The following is a 13,775-nucleotide window of genomic DNA, read 5'->3' as shown; positions in this document are numbered from 1 at the left end:
TTATAGTTTTGAATGTATTTTGTTACTAACTTCAAGTGCTTTTCCTCATAAACACCTTCCAAAAAACTGGTGAATGATGTCCCCATGTTCATTATATACATATACATACATACACACACACACACACACATATATATATATATATATATATATATATATAAGTGCATAAAAGTTCAGGAAAAACACACAGGAAGAATCCCAGTTTTCCTGTTAGACTTCTTTTTTCCTTGCAAAGGCAGTTTCCTAAAAGTAATGCAAACCAAGAAGGATTAAAGTTCAAGCAAAGCAGTAGCTGAGCTCCATACAGATGATGTCAGGAGCAAACTAATGAGACACTGGTCACTCCTATATCAAATAAATTTCAAGATTATGGATCTGACAGATGTTCTAATGATACTTTACTATTCCTCATAAAGATTCTAGGCTATTCTAATACAAAACAAGAATAAAAACAATACCTACCCTAAGGGTGTGAGAATTATTTTGAAAGATTGTCCCTACTAAATGTTAAGACCGAAGGTTTTGTTAGAGGTGGAGGATCAGAATAAAGACTGAAAAAGCAAAAAGCATGCACAACACAGCAATCAGAGGAAAGAACATGCTCAGAAGGCATCTTTCTCAGTGAGGGACCAGGTGAAGCTCTAATAGCTTTGGAGGCATGCAATGGTTTGCACAGTAGAAGAGACGAAAAACACAAATGGAAGGATAGAAAGTGGATTCTCCCAGGAAATGTATGAAAGAAAAATGTTCAAAGCTCCATGGTGACAGAGAGAGCCCAGCATCTCTCAGAAAAAAAAAAGAGGGGAGGCACAGGGATGAGTAATGCCATGCAGAAAACTTAAGAGAGGTGATTTTCTATGGGGAAACAATGGGACATTTAGCTGAGGTTTTTCATGGCAAAAGCACAACTGCCAGTAACTTCCTCAGTCTTCTTGGTTTTGGGGAAGGGCAACTATCCCTAGCAGTTTTCCCTCCATTTTAAATAACCAGAAGGCTGGATGTAGTGAATGACCATGAACTTTATCAGCCTCAGATCTTGGGGTCTCATCCAACATGCAGCCAATCAACATAAATCTATGTTGGCTTTTTTTTTTTTTTTTTACATGACAATCTCATTGTCACTTACAAAGTTACATTTAAATATCTCTTGAAAAATAAAGGCATAATTTAGTGATTTATGTAAAAAATAGCACCACAAAGCTTTACCTATATTCTTCCAGCAGGACTTTTTACAGATTGAAACTCATCTGAACTTCAAAATAATATGTTTTTCAGAGATGGAGGAAAACATATAGATAGATGAGTGGGGGAGGGTCCTAAAATATGATTTACATTTTTACAAGTCAAGAAACTAAGGAGAAAAAACCCTGATCTTACAGATTTCAAGAGATGTAGCTGGGTGGCAAAGCTGCTTTTTAGAAAACAGAGACTTTCAAAATCTCAAACACATTCATTCCATAGTCTTTACTCAAAGAAAAAGCACCAAGCTTTTGCACAAAAGAAGATGAACAATCAGCCAGCTATACACTATTCACTAATGATGCAAGAAGCTATTTCAGAGAGTGAGATCTTTAAAAGAAAACACTGTCACGGAAAGATGCATTTATTTAGAAGTCATTAGAATATTTGTCTCATCTATTCTTCCATTTTCTCACCTGAGCTCAGTCTGTTTAAGAGCAACACAGTCAAGCTGTTTAATAATGGAAAATTCAAAACCTTTGCAACAAATATGTCCCTAGGGTACTTATTTTTCAATGCAATTTTCAAAATATTAATCAAAGCAGCAGAAAACAAAAAGACTCAGAGATATCTGAGCAAATTTAATAATTTTAACTTATATTAAATGTTCTCTCTTGTGCAGCTTTCTATTTTTTAGTCAATCAGAACCAACCACACAAAAGGATTTCTTTAAGAGAAGCAGTAGAAGCTGTTTAGTGCCAAACAGAGTTGGAAATTTTTTAATGTCTTTCTAGGTGTGGTGGGCTGACACCAGGTGCCCATGGAAGCTGGTCTATCATCCCCTTCTCAGCTGGAAAACAGAGAAAGGTCATTATATGAAAAGGCAGAGATCACCCACCAGCAAAACAGATTTGACAAGGGGAAATTGTTTTATTACCCACCAAAGTCCTTTTTCTCAGGCTCAACTGCACTCACAATTTTCTCTCCCTCCTCCCAGCAGCACAGGAGTAGAGGGAGTGGTGTCTGTGCTCAGTTCTCCTTATGCCTTATTTCAGGCATCCACTAACAAAGTCACTTTAAATATCAGGCTCCACTGTGGGATCCTCCAGGGTTCCACTGACCTGGGTGTTTGCAGAACTGTCTCTTCCCTTCTCACCTCTCTCTCCAGCCACAGGTTGTTGTGCAGGTTTTCCTCCTCCTCCTACTCAAATCCCAGAGGCTGTTCCACCATCCCTGAAGGGCTTAGCCCTGGCCAGCAGTGAGTCTGTCTTGGAGCCACCTGGCATGACTTCTGTTGGACACAGAGGCAGCTTCACACAGATGCTACCCCTGCAGACCCCCACCAGCAAAACCTGGTCATGCAAACCCAACATAATGAAGTAAGAAGGGTAAGGGAAGGGGAGAAGAATTTTTTAAACTAAGAAGTCCTGCAGTCTTAGTGGCAGTCAGCACTTGGTTGAAGCAAACAGTAGCAAATACTGATCTAGCTGTGCAAAAAGTCATATTGGTGTCATTCAGTCAAAATCATGACAAAGGTCCATGAAAAGTGTAAAAAAAAGCTTAAAGCAAGGGATGCTAGACTTGACAGCACTGCAATAAATGCATGCACACCATTTAGCCACCATGGAAGACTTGCTTTATTACTCCTCTGCTATTTAGCTGTCTTTTTCTGATTCTTCTCCAGCCTAGATCCTAGGTTCATTTTAAATATGGATGACTTTTTCTTTACTGAAGAAAACACATCTAAGTACTCTTAACATTGGCATTGTTAGACCTGCTTTTCTTAGGGTGGAGGCAGTTGTTCCCTTCAGCAAGTTTTTACTCATTTTAAAACTATCTTGAATATGACAAAGACTCTCATTCTCAGTGAAAGTGACTGAGCCCCACAGACTTCAGTAAATCTTCAACAAATCTGAATCAGAACAAAACCATCCCAGTAACTGGTCAGTACCCTTGGGCAGAGACCAGAGTGCTTCTTATCAAAATGATTCTGGAATGAAGTTCTGGGTTTTCTAGACAGGAGTTTGAACAAAATCCTTCTAAACTATCCAAAGAGAAGGAGTGTAGTAACATCAGAATGTATTATGGGTTTTTTACCTCTTCATCAAATCATAGAGTTTTAATGGGCTTAATGATGTGCTGTAGGGGCACTGTTACTGTAGCTATCAGGATATTGTACACCATTTTTCTCTATAATTAGCAATTTTCCCTGTTGCTGGTCAAAGTCCTCCTTTTCCAGTGGGATGCTGCCCTGCTACCAGGCTCTGTGTGTTTGTGTGTGTGTGCATGTGTGCAAACATGATCACAGCAGCTGACAGAACAGCAGCACCCAGCCAAGTGGAAAATACAATTTTCAGAAGACAAAAAACATGCATTCCCAGAGACAGCAATCTGTCTAAATAAGTCATCTGTTAAATGTAGTTAACCAGTAATGGAGCAGTGAAAATGATCAAGGTTTCTAGTGGCTCTCATCTAAATTTCTTCTATGTTCTTTGTTTTAATTAAAAATAGATTTCATAAAATCATAGAATCATTAAGGTTACAAAAAACATCCAAAGTCACTGAGTCCAGCCTTTGACCAAACACCACCATGTCAATTCAGGCTGTCATATCCACCTACCTCTTAGGCAGTTATCACTTTGGATAAATAATTGTATTTCATAGAAACTGAAGTTTAGAAATATGGAGGACACCCTCACTTTTGAAAGACTGAGAAAAGTACAGGGATTTTGACAGCTTCTGTAGTTCTTTCCAGTACATGAATATACACTCTGGTATATGCTGGCATGAAGAAAGCCACTGAAGTCCCAGTGGACAACTGGAATGGAAGATATTAAATCTAAGAAAGAGGTAATAAACTCCTTGCTGACATAATAAATTAGGATATAAGCATCCTTGTCCTCTCTTTCAGCTGTGTGTCATATCCAGTTCCCACATTCTGAAAACTCAAATGAATTTTTCTGTTAACAGTAAGATCCATGCTTTTCTTCTGAGTGATTTCCCACTGCATTCTGCTTTTCCTGCCCATTGTGAGGCAACATTCATGCTTTTTAAAATTCCAGTCGTTATCTTCAGCCTCCAGGTGCTGGCCATCTCCTTTCCCACCATCTGACATAATAGGTGTAGCATTTCCTTTTTTTTTTTTTTTTTTTTTTCCCAAGAGGCAGCCTTAGCTTTTCCAGCTTTCTTTCACGAACAGTAACACTCCATGCCCTGCCCCATAGCCCTCCTAAATGTGCTGGAGGGCTCTCTTGAGCTTGATGCCTTGGCCCCTGTGATGAGAGCAGGTTGGAATACATGGAGTGTAAATATTATTTACATGGAACAAACATCTTCCCGTTTTCCCCTCTATAGATGGATAGCAATGAGACACACACATTTCATTAAGCAGAAATGATCATCTGTTTTCCTAAGCAGCAATCTTCATTCTCGCTTAATAATCGGCCTTTAAGTGAACTAAGAGGGTTTTAATTAAAGGATGCAAACAAATGGTCTGACTTGGAGAGATGCTGAGCACCTGGTATTGCAAACTGCAGATGGTTTGTCCCTGCTCCCCTGACCTGCTCCTCTGACCCTTGTTAAGGGCACACCACAGCACACGATGGCTGTGCAGAGTTAACTCTCACCTCTCTAGACATCATACTGTAAATAATATCATAACCCCTGTCATCTAACTGAAGCTAACCTGGCATCTGCATGGCACAATTTATCCCAAATGTGTAGGTATTTATGGTGAAGTAGAAAGGCAGGAACTGCGAGGGATCAGGCTTTAGGTCACCCTGGGACTCAGCAATAGCTACAAAAGATGGCTCTGATGCAAAACTGTTCAGCCAGCTCCTTTTTATCTTTCCTGTCCACAAAGCCACTGAGACCCCTCACACTGCTCTGAGGAGAGTTTGTCCTAGGGCTGAGGCTGCCCCAAATCTCTGTGTCACACTGATTCAGTCTCCCTTCACCCCACAAGAGCTAGTCAGGATATGCACAACAGAGACATATGCTCTGAAAGAAAAGCAAAACTGTAGAGGAATTTAAAAGCAGGGGGAAATGGTCAGCTAGATCTCTTCTAAGAGCCTGGCAGTAAAAATCAAAAAAGGATGTGCTGATCCCCTGCAATGCTGAATTATTGTCCTAATAAATGCCACTGCCAAGGAGGAGCTTCTTACACAAGACAGCGTGGCCCCAGAGACTAAACAGCCACTTTTATACTTGCCTTTCATAAACCCAGTGGGAGGAAATCTTTCTGACAGCAGTATCTGCCACATTAATTTCTTACATCAGTTCAAGCTGTTTTATCTTCTGTTTGGTGTCTTTGGTTATATCCACACAAATGTGTTCAGGGCCTCTTCTCCACTCCCCAGAAGGCAAATGCATCCAGGGGGTATCTGATGGTGTCACAACTGCAAAAACCTCACTAAAACTTTCCTTCGTTCCTCTGTCACAGCTGGAATCAGCAGAGGTAAGGAGGTAATATGAGAGGTAAAAAGGAAGAACAGGAGGGAAAAAACTCCAGCACCCCAATGTGATTAACCTCCAGACCTGCAGTTACAACCCAAGAAGAGAGGAAAGGCATCTGCAAGCAAACCAGCAACCTGATCCACATCAGTGAATGGGAAAGGATGAAGAAGCAGGAGACAACTAAAGGTTCTCAACATTTCTGGAAAGGAACATTCCAGAAAGGAAAAGAGCCTGCAAAGGGATGTCATACAGGAAATACAAATTATCCACCTGATTTATTGCACAAGGGGAATTTAAATGTGATGGAAACCCCCAAAAGTTTCAGATGTATCAAGTCTACACTGTCAAGAAGGGAGGGGAGTTTACAAATGCTGGTGGCTGACAATGAAGATCTAGTCCTTCTTTCACTACATAATCATGTGAGGCAGAATTTGAGAAAAAGAAAAGCAATGTGGACTTCACAGCTGGATACTGGAATTTCAAACAAGGTGTTAAACTGAGGGTTTCGTACCCTGCTCTTCTCCAACACCAGCTTTACACACCAGCTCAGAGACCAACCACCATTCAATTTTTAAATTTTCTTTTTATTTACCATTCAAACAATCCACTATTACCATTTTACTGTCATAATGTCTTAGCACCTGAGTCCAGGACCAAGACTTTAATGCAGGAGGTGTCATGCAAATTCAGGGCAAAAAGACTGTCTCATAAAATTGAGATTTAAGTTCATAGGATGTGTGGACATTCTTTCCCAAATAAACCCTATATGCAGATGTTTCCAGTTCAATTACCCATTTCTGGTTTCTTTTTCTTTTTAATTTTATGTAGGGGATTAAATAACTTTAACTAAACTAACACAAATATCACTTAAGAGAAGTAAAACTTTCCCACTGCTTCTTGACTTTCAGCTTGACTTTTTTTTTTTTTGAAAGAAGTTTAAAATAATAAAGAAATACTTTTCCATAAGCCCCATGGCTGTGTGTGCTGTAGAATGCCTTGCTGGAGTGATGGAGCAGATACCAAAAGCATAAATGTGTTCAAAAACCACCTGTAGACATTCTTTTAAAAAAGATCCTTCAATGTGTTAAGATATAAAAGCAAAGGCAATGTTTCAAACCTGCATTGCCTAAGCCTCAGCCAGATGAGAGGGTGTCCCAGGACAAAGATCTCCCTGTATTTGCCCAGGTCCTGTACTCTTGTCCTAAGTACCCACTGCCAGCCCTCCTCAGAGAGAAAACAACAGACTCAGAAAGAATTTCTCCCTGCCCCAGCATGACCATTCCTGTGTAAAAGACAATGACCAAAAAAAAAATTGCTCCGAAAAATAAGCTTTAAATTGCTGCCTAATATGATCAAAACAGAAAAGCCCCTTGCTACCATCAAATCTATTTCTGTGAGGCACAGCAGCTGAAAAAGATGTCATTACATTGAGCAGGACACAATCTGAGGATGAGCCACAGTTTGAAACCAAAACAGCACACAAAATAACAATGAGCAAACTCTTAGCAAACACCACAGGAAGCAAGAGGTCCTAAGGAGATATTTGAAGGAGATGGAGAAACTACTCGCTCTCACTGTGACATCCAATGCCCTTCATACTGTTTTGGGACTTACTAGAGAGTTTCTGCCACCATCAATGTCACTCAGGCAGTCTTCCTAGGAGAAATGTATTTTAAAGGTTTACAGACACAGCAAAAAAACAATATAAAAAATTGTCAGTTCTAGAGAGGCACTTTCACATTCCTGCTGGACTGAGTGTAATGGCATCAATCTAACACCAGATGCAGACTACAGTGCAGAGATTAATCATAAACAGTTGACTCTTACTGGTCAGGACCAATGGACAGAGCAGGAATGTTTTGCTATTATTTCTGCCACTTCTAAGGTCACTTGTAGTATAATTCTACAGTAGCCAGTGATGCATGTAGCTGAGAGAAGAGATTGTAGTCGCTAGTGCCAAAACCTGCAAAAGGAAAAACAGTGTTCAGCTCATACAAAGCTGGAACTTTAAAAGCCTGCAGAAGACAGGTCCTAAGCAGCAAGTTCAGCACCTGGTAGGCACCAAATGGCATGGGGAAACTGCATCTAATTAGAATGATGAAGTTACAACGTGGCTGTGTGAAGCAGGTACTTTATAGAACTTCTGTCTTTAAAGGCTTTGCTTTTCTTAATAAACAACATTAGAAATTACCCTCTAGTACTTACAAATATTTTAAGCTTTTGTGGAGTAAGTATTTGCAATGGGATGGAGGGACTGGTTTCACTGAAACATATTTTGGGTTTGCTTCAGAAACAAAAATTCCTATAAATAGAAGCAAACAATAAACATCATGAGCTAAAGGAAAGGGCACTGAGTAGCACTCTGGATTACTTGGCACCAGGGGAAAAATGTGCACCATGGAAGGGAGCTGCGAGCAGCATGCAAAGGGGAGCTCAAAGCACTGCCTGCTAACAGGTTGTGTGCGGCACTCAGCCCTCTCTGATGAAGAGCTGGAAACAGCCACTGAGAGGAGTGGAGTCTGAGTCCCAGCGCTGAGCAACGAGGAGAGGGGGACAGAAGGCACCGAGACGGTGTGCGAGCGCAGGTGGGTGCTGAAGAGCTGGGGCTCAGCCCAGGGACAGCAGGTCACAATTCCCAGGCGTGTCTGAGCCCCTCGGCAAGCCATCACCCACTTCGGCTTCTGCTGGTCCAAGTACACAACTCTGACAGCTGCGCTGTTTCTCTGCAGAAGAGCTGAGCACGTGCTTGTCCACCTCTGCACCACTTCACACTCACCCTGGCACCCCTTCCTCACAGCCCGGTCGTAACATCTCGGAGCGGATAAACAGCCTCACCCACGAGCCCGCACTTGTGAAGATACCAAATCCCACATAAATCGGGTGCTTGAAACAGACCTCCCCCTTCATCCCCGCTCCAGGCAGCAACCTTTCCACCCAATTTAGGATACGCCACGGGCCCCCACTCCAGACGACTCGTGTGGCCCCTCCCAGCCCTGGAGCCGCGGAGGCGGCACAAGCGCAGGGTCCGCGGTCAGATCGCACCGGGGATGCAGGTGGGCGCATCCCGGGAGCCGCGGGCGGAGCACGCCGGGCATCCCGCCGGGCATCCCGCCGGGCATCCCGCCGGGCATCCCGCCGGGCATCCCGCCGGCTCGGCCCCGGCACCGCCCGCCCCCCGCCTCCCGCGAGTTGCGGGCAGCGCGGAACGGCCGCGGCCGCAGCGCCGGGCAGGAGCGTCGGGCGGCGCCGGAGCTTTCGGCGCCGGCTGCCGCTTCCCCGCCCCTCCCCGCTTCTCTCGTTTCATTTTTGGCGGGGGCAGTGCCGGCTGCGGAGGGAAACACTTCGCTCTCCGCGCTCCGGGACCGGCGCCTGCCGCGGTGCGGATGCGTATGGAGGAATCCTCGTGAAAACAGCTCCCGACGTTTCCCCCCTCAAAAAAACCCAAACCCAAACAAACCACCCACTTGGATAATTAAAACGGTAAATCTAGCTAACTTTTCGTTATCTTGCTTGCTGTGTGCTTATACATGTAAATATTTGTTATTTATTTGGCTTCATTTCGTCATCCTTTGGTTTTTCTTAATTATCTGATCTTGTGCTGCCGGAGAACTTGAAATGTTGGGGTTCAGAATAAAGGAGGACTCTTGTTTCTGCTTTTTCCTGAAGTTGGACTGAGGAATGAAAACGTTCCTAGTTCATACCAGCCTTGAGAATATGTTTACTTGCTTTACCAACCTGAACATAGATGAGACTTACTGTGGCAGCATCCTCTTGAGTTTGCTTTTCCTTTAATTTTTGCTAGTAATACAGGAAAGATGTGTCTATGCTACACACATGCAGTCCTGTAGGCTGATAGATTTTTTGTGCTGGTATTCTCAGCTGAGATTTTGACTAGGCTTTGAATCTCTCTAGTTTATGATGTTAACAAGTGAACTGTCTTCTGTTTTCATCCTGATTCAACTTGTGGATTCTGCTAAGAGATCATCTGAACTGAAACAAGTCGTGTTTCTTAGCCCTTTAATTATTTAGGTGCCTTTTCAGAGATAGAAGCATGCTCTCGTTTGTACAGGTCACACAATTTGTACAGCTTCATAATCCAGAGGGCTTTTGAGAGGATATTTATTTTATACAGCCCCTGTATTGGTTGAATGCTTTATGAGACTGGGTAACCCCAGGCTTTCTGCACATTGTGAAAACTAACTTTAAGAAATTAAATGTCTTTGGTAGGTATTATAATTCCACAGATACTTATGCTTGCTACTATAAACTATTCTTCTTTTTGGACTATTAATCCAGCAGATATTTACCTAAGGAAAATAAAATTGAGAGGTTAGTTTAAAAAAATCAATATATACATGGAGAAAAGACTGTCTTACTCTAATCAAACAAGAGAAAATGAGAGCATCAGTTGCATAGTTGATAAAAATTACTGACCTGAACTTTGCTGTAAAATATGGGCTAAACTTCCAAGTCTGACTTGGGAAAAACTTAGCTCAGGGTAGGCTCTGCTGCTCTTCATTGATTTTGTTTCTTTCCTTTCTGAGAAGTCAATCACATATTAATCTGCCTACCCATACATGCATGAGCATATTCACCTGCACAGGCACACACCTGATACTGTCCAAGTGCATGACTTGAGAGCTGAGGTTTTGAGCCACAGAGGACTACAAACAATGCAAGGGAAAGGAAAAAGGAAGGAGGGATTTACAATATTTGCTGTTGGGCACGCATTTTAGGGACTTTGTCTTGGAAATGAGTGTCAGTAGTCAAAGAAGAGAGGCAGGACCTCACATGCACTTGGCACAGCTTCTGCTCTGAACTGCTGCCTGCTGTGATTACATCTGTGTTTAAATTCATCTTTGAAAAACTTATGTTCATCTATCATTTATCTTGTTAGTGTTAAAAATGGGATAAAACATGCATTTGTTGGTTAATTTTGTCTGCCAAATTCTAAGATCTACTGACCCAAGAGTACTTTGCTTAGGAGCTTAAAAAATTATTTTTGTTTATGATCATACAAACTGCTGCGTGCTGACACTGCACACTTCACTTCTTGCAGTGTTGTATGAAACAGGAATATGGAATTAGGAGTAATCTTTTTTCCTGCACAGAGGACTTCAAGGGGTTAAGTGATTGGTCAGCAGCAGTGCTCAGAGCATTAGTAATTCCAAGGATTATTACTTTCTGAACACTTGGAAAGGTACAGGTTGTTTCAAGGTAGTGTAAGTCAACTGCTCTTGGTACCCCAGCTTCTTCAGAGTTACCATTCACACCTTCTCTCTTTGGTGGAATTCCTGCAAAGTTCAGATTTCCACCAAGCCTGTCATAAATAGCTGGGAGTTTCTTCTTTTTGACTGTGGAGACTGAGGCACCTGGAATGTTAAAGGAAAGAAAAAGGTAATCAGCTCCAAACTATTGTGAAAAGTTAATACAGTATCTAAAACAGGATTTCTGACTTACCTATAAGTCTGCTTTTTTAAGAGGAGATTATTCAAGCCTTTGTTTTGGAGTTTTATTGTAATTATTATTATTATTATTCCCAGAAGTTTTAGACTCTACAGCTCTCTCTGCCCTAGTGAAACTTGCAAATAAGCAAGTTTGCTTGCATGCATCCTCTTCCTTCCTTCCCTGAGAGCTCCAAATTGGCTGTTTTTTCATCCAGGCAGCAAATGAAAGGGCTGACAGAATTCAGTCAGGCAGGAGGCACCCACTGCATGCAGAATCTGACTCCTCAGTACCGAGATTGCTCTTGAGCTGGGGGTACAGGACATCTCTCATGTCATTTTGTGCTAATTCCACATCTGAGGGGTGACATACCACTATTCTAGTGTTTGAGAGAGCACAAGTGATTAAAATTCAGATATTTTTAATGACTTACTGATGCACAGCTGCTAAAAGAGTCAACTGAATTTATTTTATCTGAAAGAGTTACACCTTTTTGCCCCAATTTTCTCTAAGGTATTTACTGGAGGAAAAAAGCCTTAAATGCTGCCAGATTCAGTGTTTGGCCCTGCTATTAACCCCTCACCCAGATACGGGGTAAAAAAGGCACAGCTTCAAAATGCATGAAAAACTGACTTTAAGACAGCTTTAGCAGTTGAAATCAGTTTTTATACCTTTGTCTTTTAAATGACTAATCTCTATCTGTGGGTGTCCATTTAACCTGTGCTATAACTTTAGAAACTGCTGGAGGCAATTTGTACTATAGGATCTGAAGTGATTAACATTGGGTACACATATACATCAAGCATTTCAGTATTTGATGGGTTGCATCTCTTGGCTTTGGATGCCTTTCTCTTTTTTTTTGATGTCACATTCTCATCTGCAGGGTAATTTATAAGTACAAGCAAAGGTTACAGACTCCCTAATTCAAGCTTCAACTGTTATGGCATTTTTATACAAATGCTCATTTTCTTTGTCATACCATTTAGCAAAAAGGATCAGTGTGCTCCATTATCCTGCAACTATTGCGTGAAAAAAAAAGTGGTTCTATCAAAAATGTGTCCCCTGGTTGTATTTTTTTTTGTAAACTAATTATATATGTCAGACATAATGTTGCCCTCTGCTATTACATTCTGTTTCCAAATGTAATAAAGTTGGAGAAGTTTCAATGCATGAAAAAAACAAAATATTTTTTCCATGAGCATTTGATGTCCATGGCTGGAGATTTGCTCCTGGCAGAGGAACAAGTCCTTCTGCCTATACAATTCACATTTTAATTAAAACCAGGGCACATTTTAGAAAATATTTGGAATGTATATTATATATATTGAATTTAAAGTGTTTATTTTCTTGATGATTCACGTTCTAAAGTAATGCTGGAGTAAGAAAATGGAATTGGAGGTCATTTCCTCCACATTCTCTTTAGGTCCTCAGTTCTCCACTTACTGGAGGAAGAAAAGCACATGGGAATACAGTGAAATATACAGACCTAGACATCCTAAGAATTGACTAAACACTTTTAAATTTGCCTTGCCTGCAGTAGGAGTGTGTCACATGGTAATCTGGGAAGCTTGCTTGGAAATGGAAGAGTTATGAAACTGGGTTTGCCTCCTACAGGTGCACATCCCTGTGTGTGCATTTGCAGGTCTGCCATAGGGGAGAGGGCAAAACCCCAAAATTAAAAGCAGGATGATTAATTTTAAACAGCCTTGCTCTGCCATAAAGCATCAGCTGCTCAGCACTACAAGAAGTCCAACCTAAGGACTCCCACATCACTGGCTCCTCTGCAAAATGGGAGGACTGGAAAAGCCCTATCAGTATATGAGAAAAGTAGCCTTGTTGACTATGTCTAAGTCTTGTTTCTTCTTGCCAAAATGCAAGATGAGCTTTGAAAATTTTGAGTGGCAAGCACCCTCAAATTTAAAACAAGGCTTATCAAAGTGAAAAAATGGGTGCCTAAGATTTTTGGGTTTTTTTCTTATTTGTTCCTAGAATCTTGTACCTAATTGTATTTTGTAAGAAACTATTACTCCACTATGTTAAATGGCAGTGTTACCTTTTAAGGCTTTGACTGAACTGGTTTTGTGTTGAGTATGGAAAATAGAATAGTTTGATGGTGAAAGACATTTAAAAAGAATCAGCCAGTCAGCTGGCTCATGCACAAACACAGTATTTGTGCCCTAAGTGCCTAACTGTTAAAGTCATTCTCTGCCACTGGGAATAGTGGATTGCAGAGTGACAATCCTGCAATTGAGCTGTGTGTGAGGTGCAAAGAGGGGCCAAGGTGATTTAGCTGCCTACTTGCATAAGGAAGTAGGTGTCTGTGCTTACATATGTACACAAACACACAGAACAGCTCCATGGAGGCCAATACAAAACCCATGTGAATGAACAAAAAGTTATGGTGAAATGTGAAGCAACATTGGGACAATGACCTGCTGGAGAAATAGGAAAGGAAAGCAGAAATGAAAACTAGGAATCACAGATATGTCTGATCCAGTATGTAGATTTTTGACACGGGTGAGAAGGGTTGGAACTGGCTATCTCACCCAGAAATGTTTATGCAGTAATGAGAGGGGATTTTAATTTGATGGAATTCTGCCAAAGGGTACTTTGTACCTATTGAAGTGTGGTTTCATTTGGCAGCTTCTCCTGACTTGAGGAGAACTTCCAAACTCTGCTGCTGTAAGTCACAGTCA

General features: G+C 41.4%; 1 protein-coding gene across 2 annotated transcripts in view; it reads left to right on the top strand.

Annotated features, from left to right (window-relative positions):
- Window positions 1–8,939: 8,939 nt before the first annotated feature.
- HTR1F (5-hydroxytryptamine receptor 1F) overlaps window positions 8,940–13,775 on the top strand; it is a 104,768-nt gene continuing 99,932 nt past the window's right edge. For both annotated transcript variants that reach the window (XR_007778078.1, XM_018916850.3), the window contains exon 1: window positions 8,940–9,114. The gene's annotated coding sequence lies outside the window, so the exon portion shown is untranslated. The remainder of the gene's footprint in view (window positions 9,115–13,775) is intronic.

The sequence above is a fragment of the Serinus canaria genome, chromosome 1 (assembly GCF_022539315.1).
Source record: "Serinus canaria isolate serCan28SL12 chromosome 1, serCan2020, whole genome shotgun sequence".
Taxonomy (NCBI): Eukaryota; Metazoa; Chordata; class Aves; order Passeriformes; family Fringillidae; genus Serinus; species Serinus canaria.
This window is presented reverse-complemented; position numbering and strand designations above follow the sequence as displayed.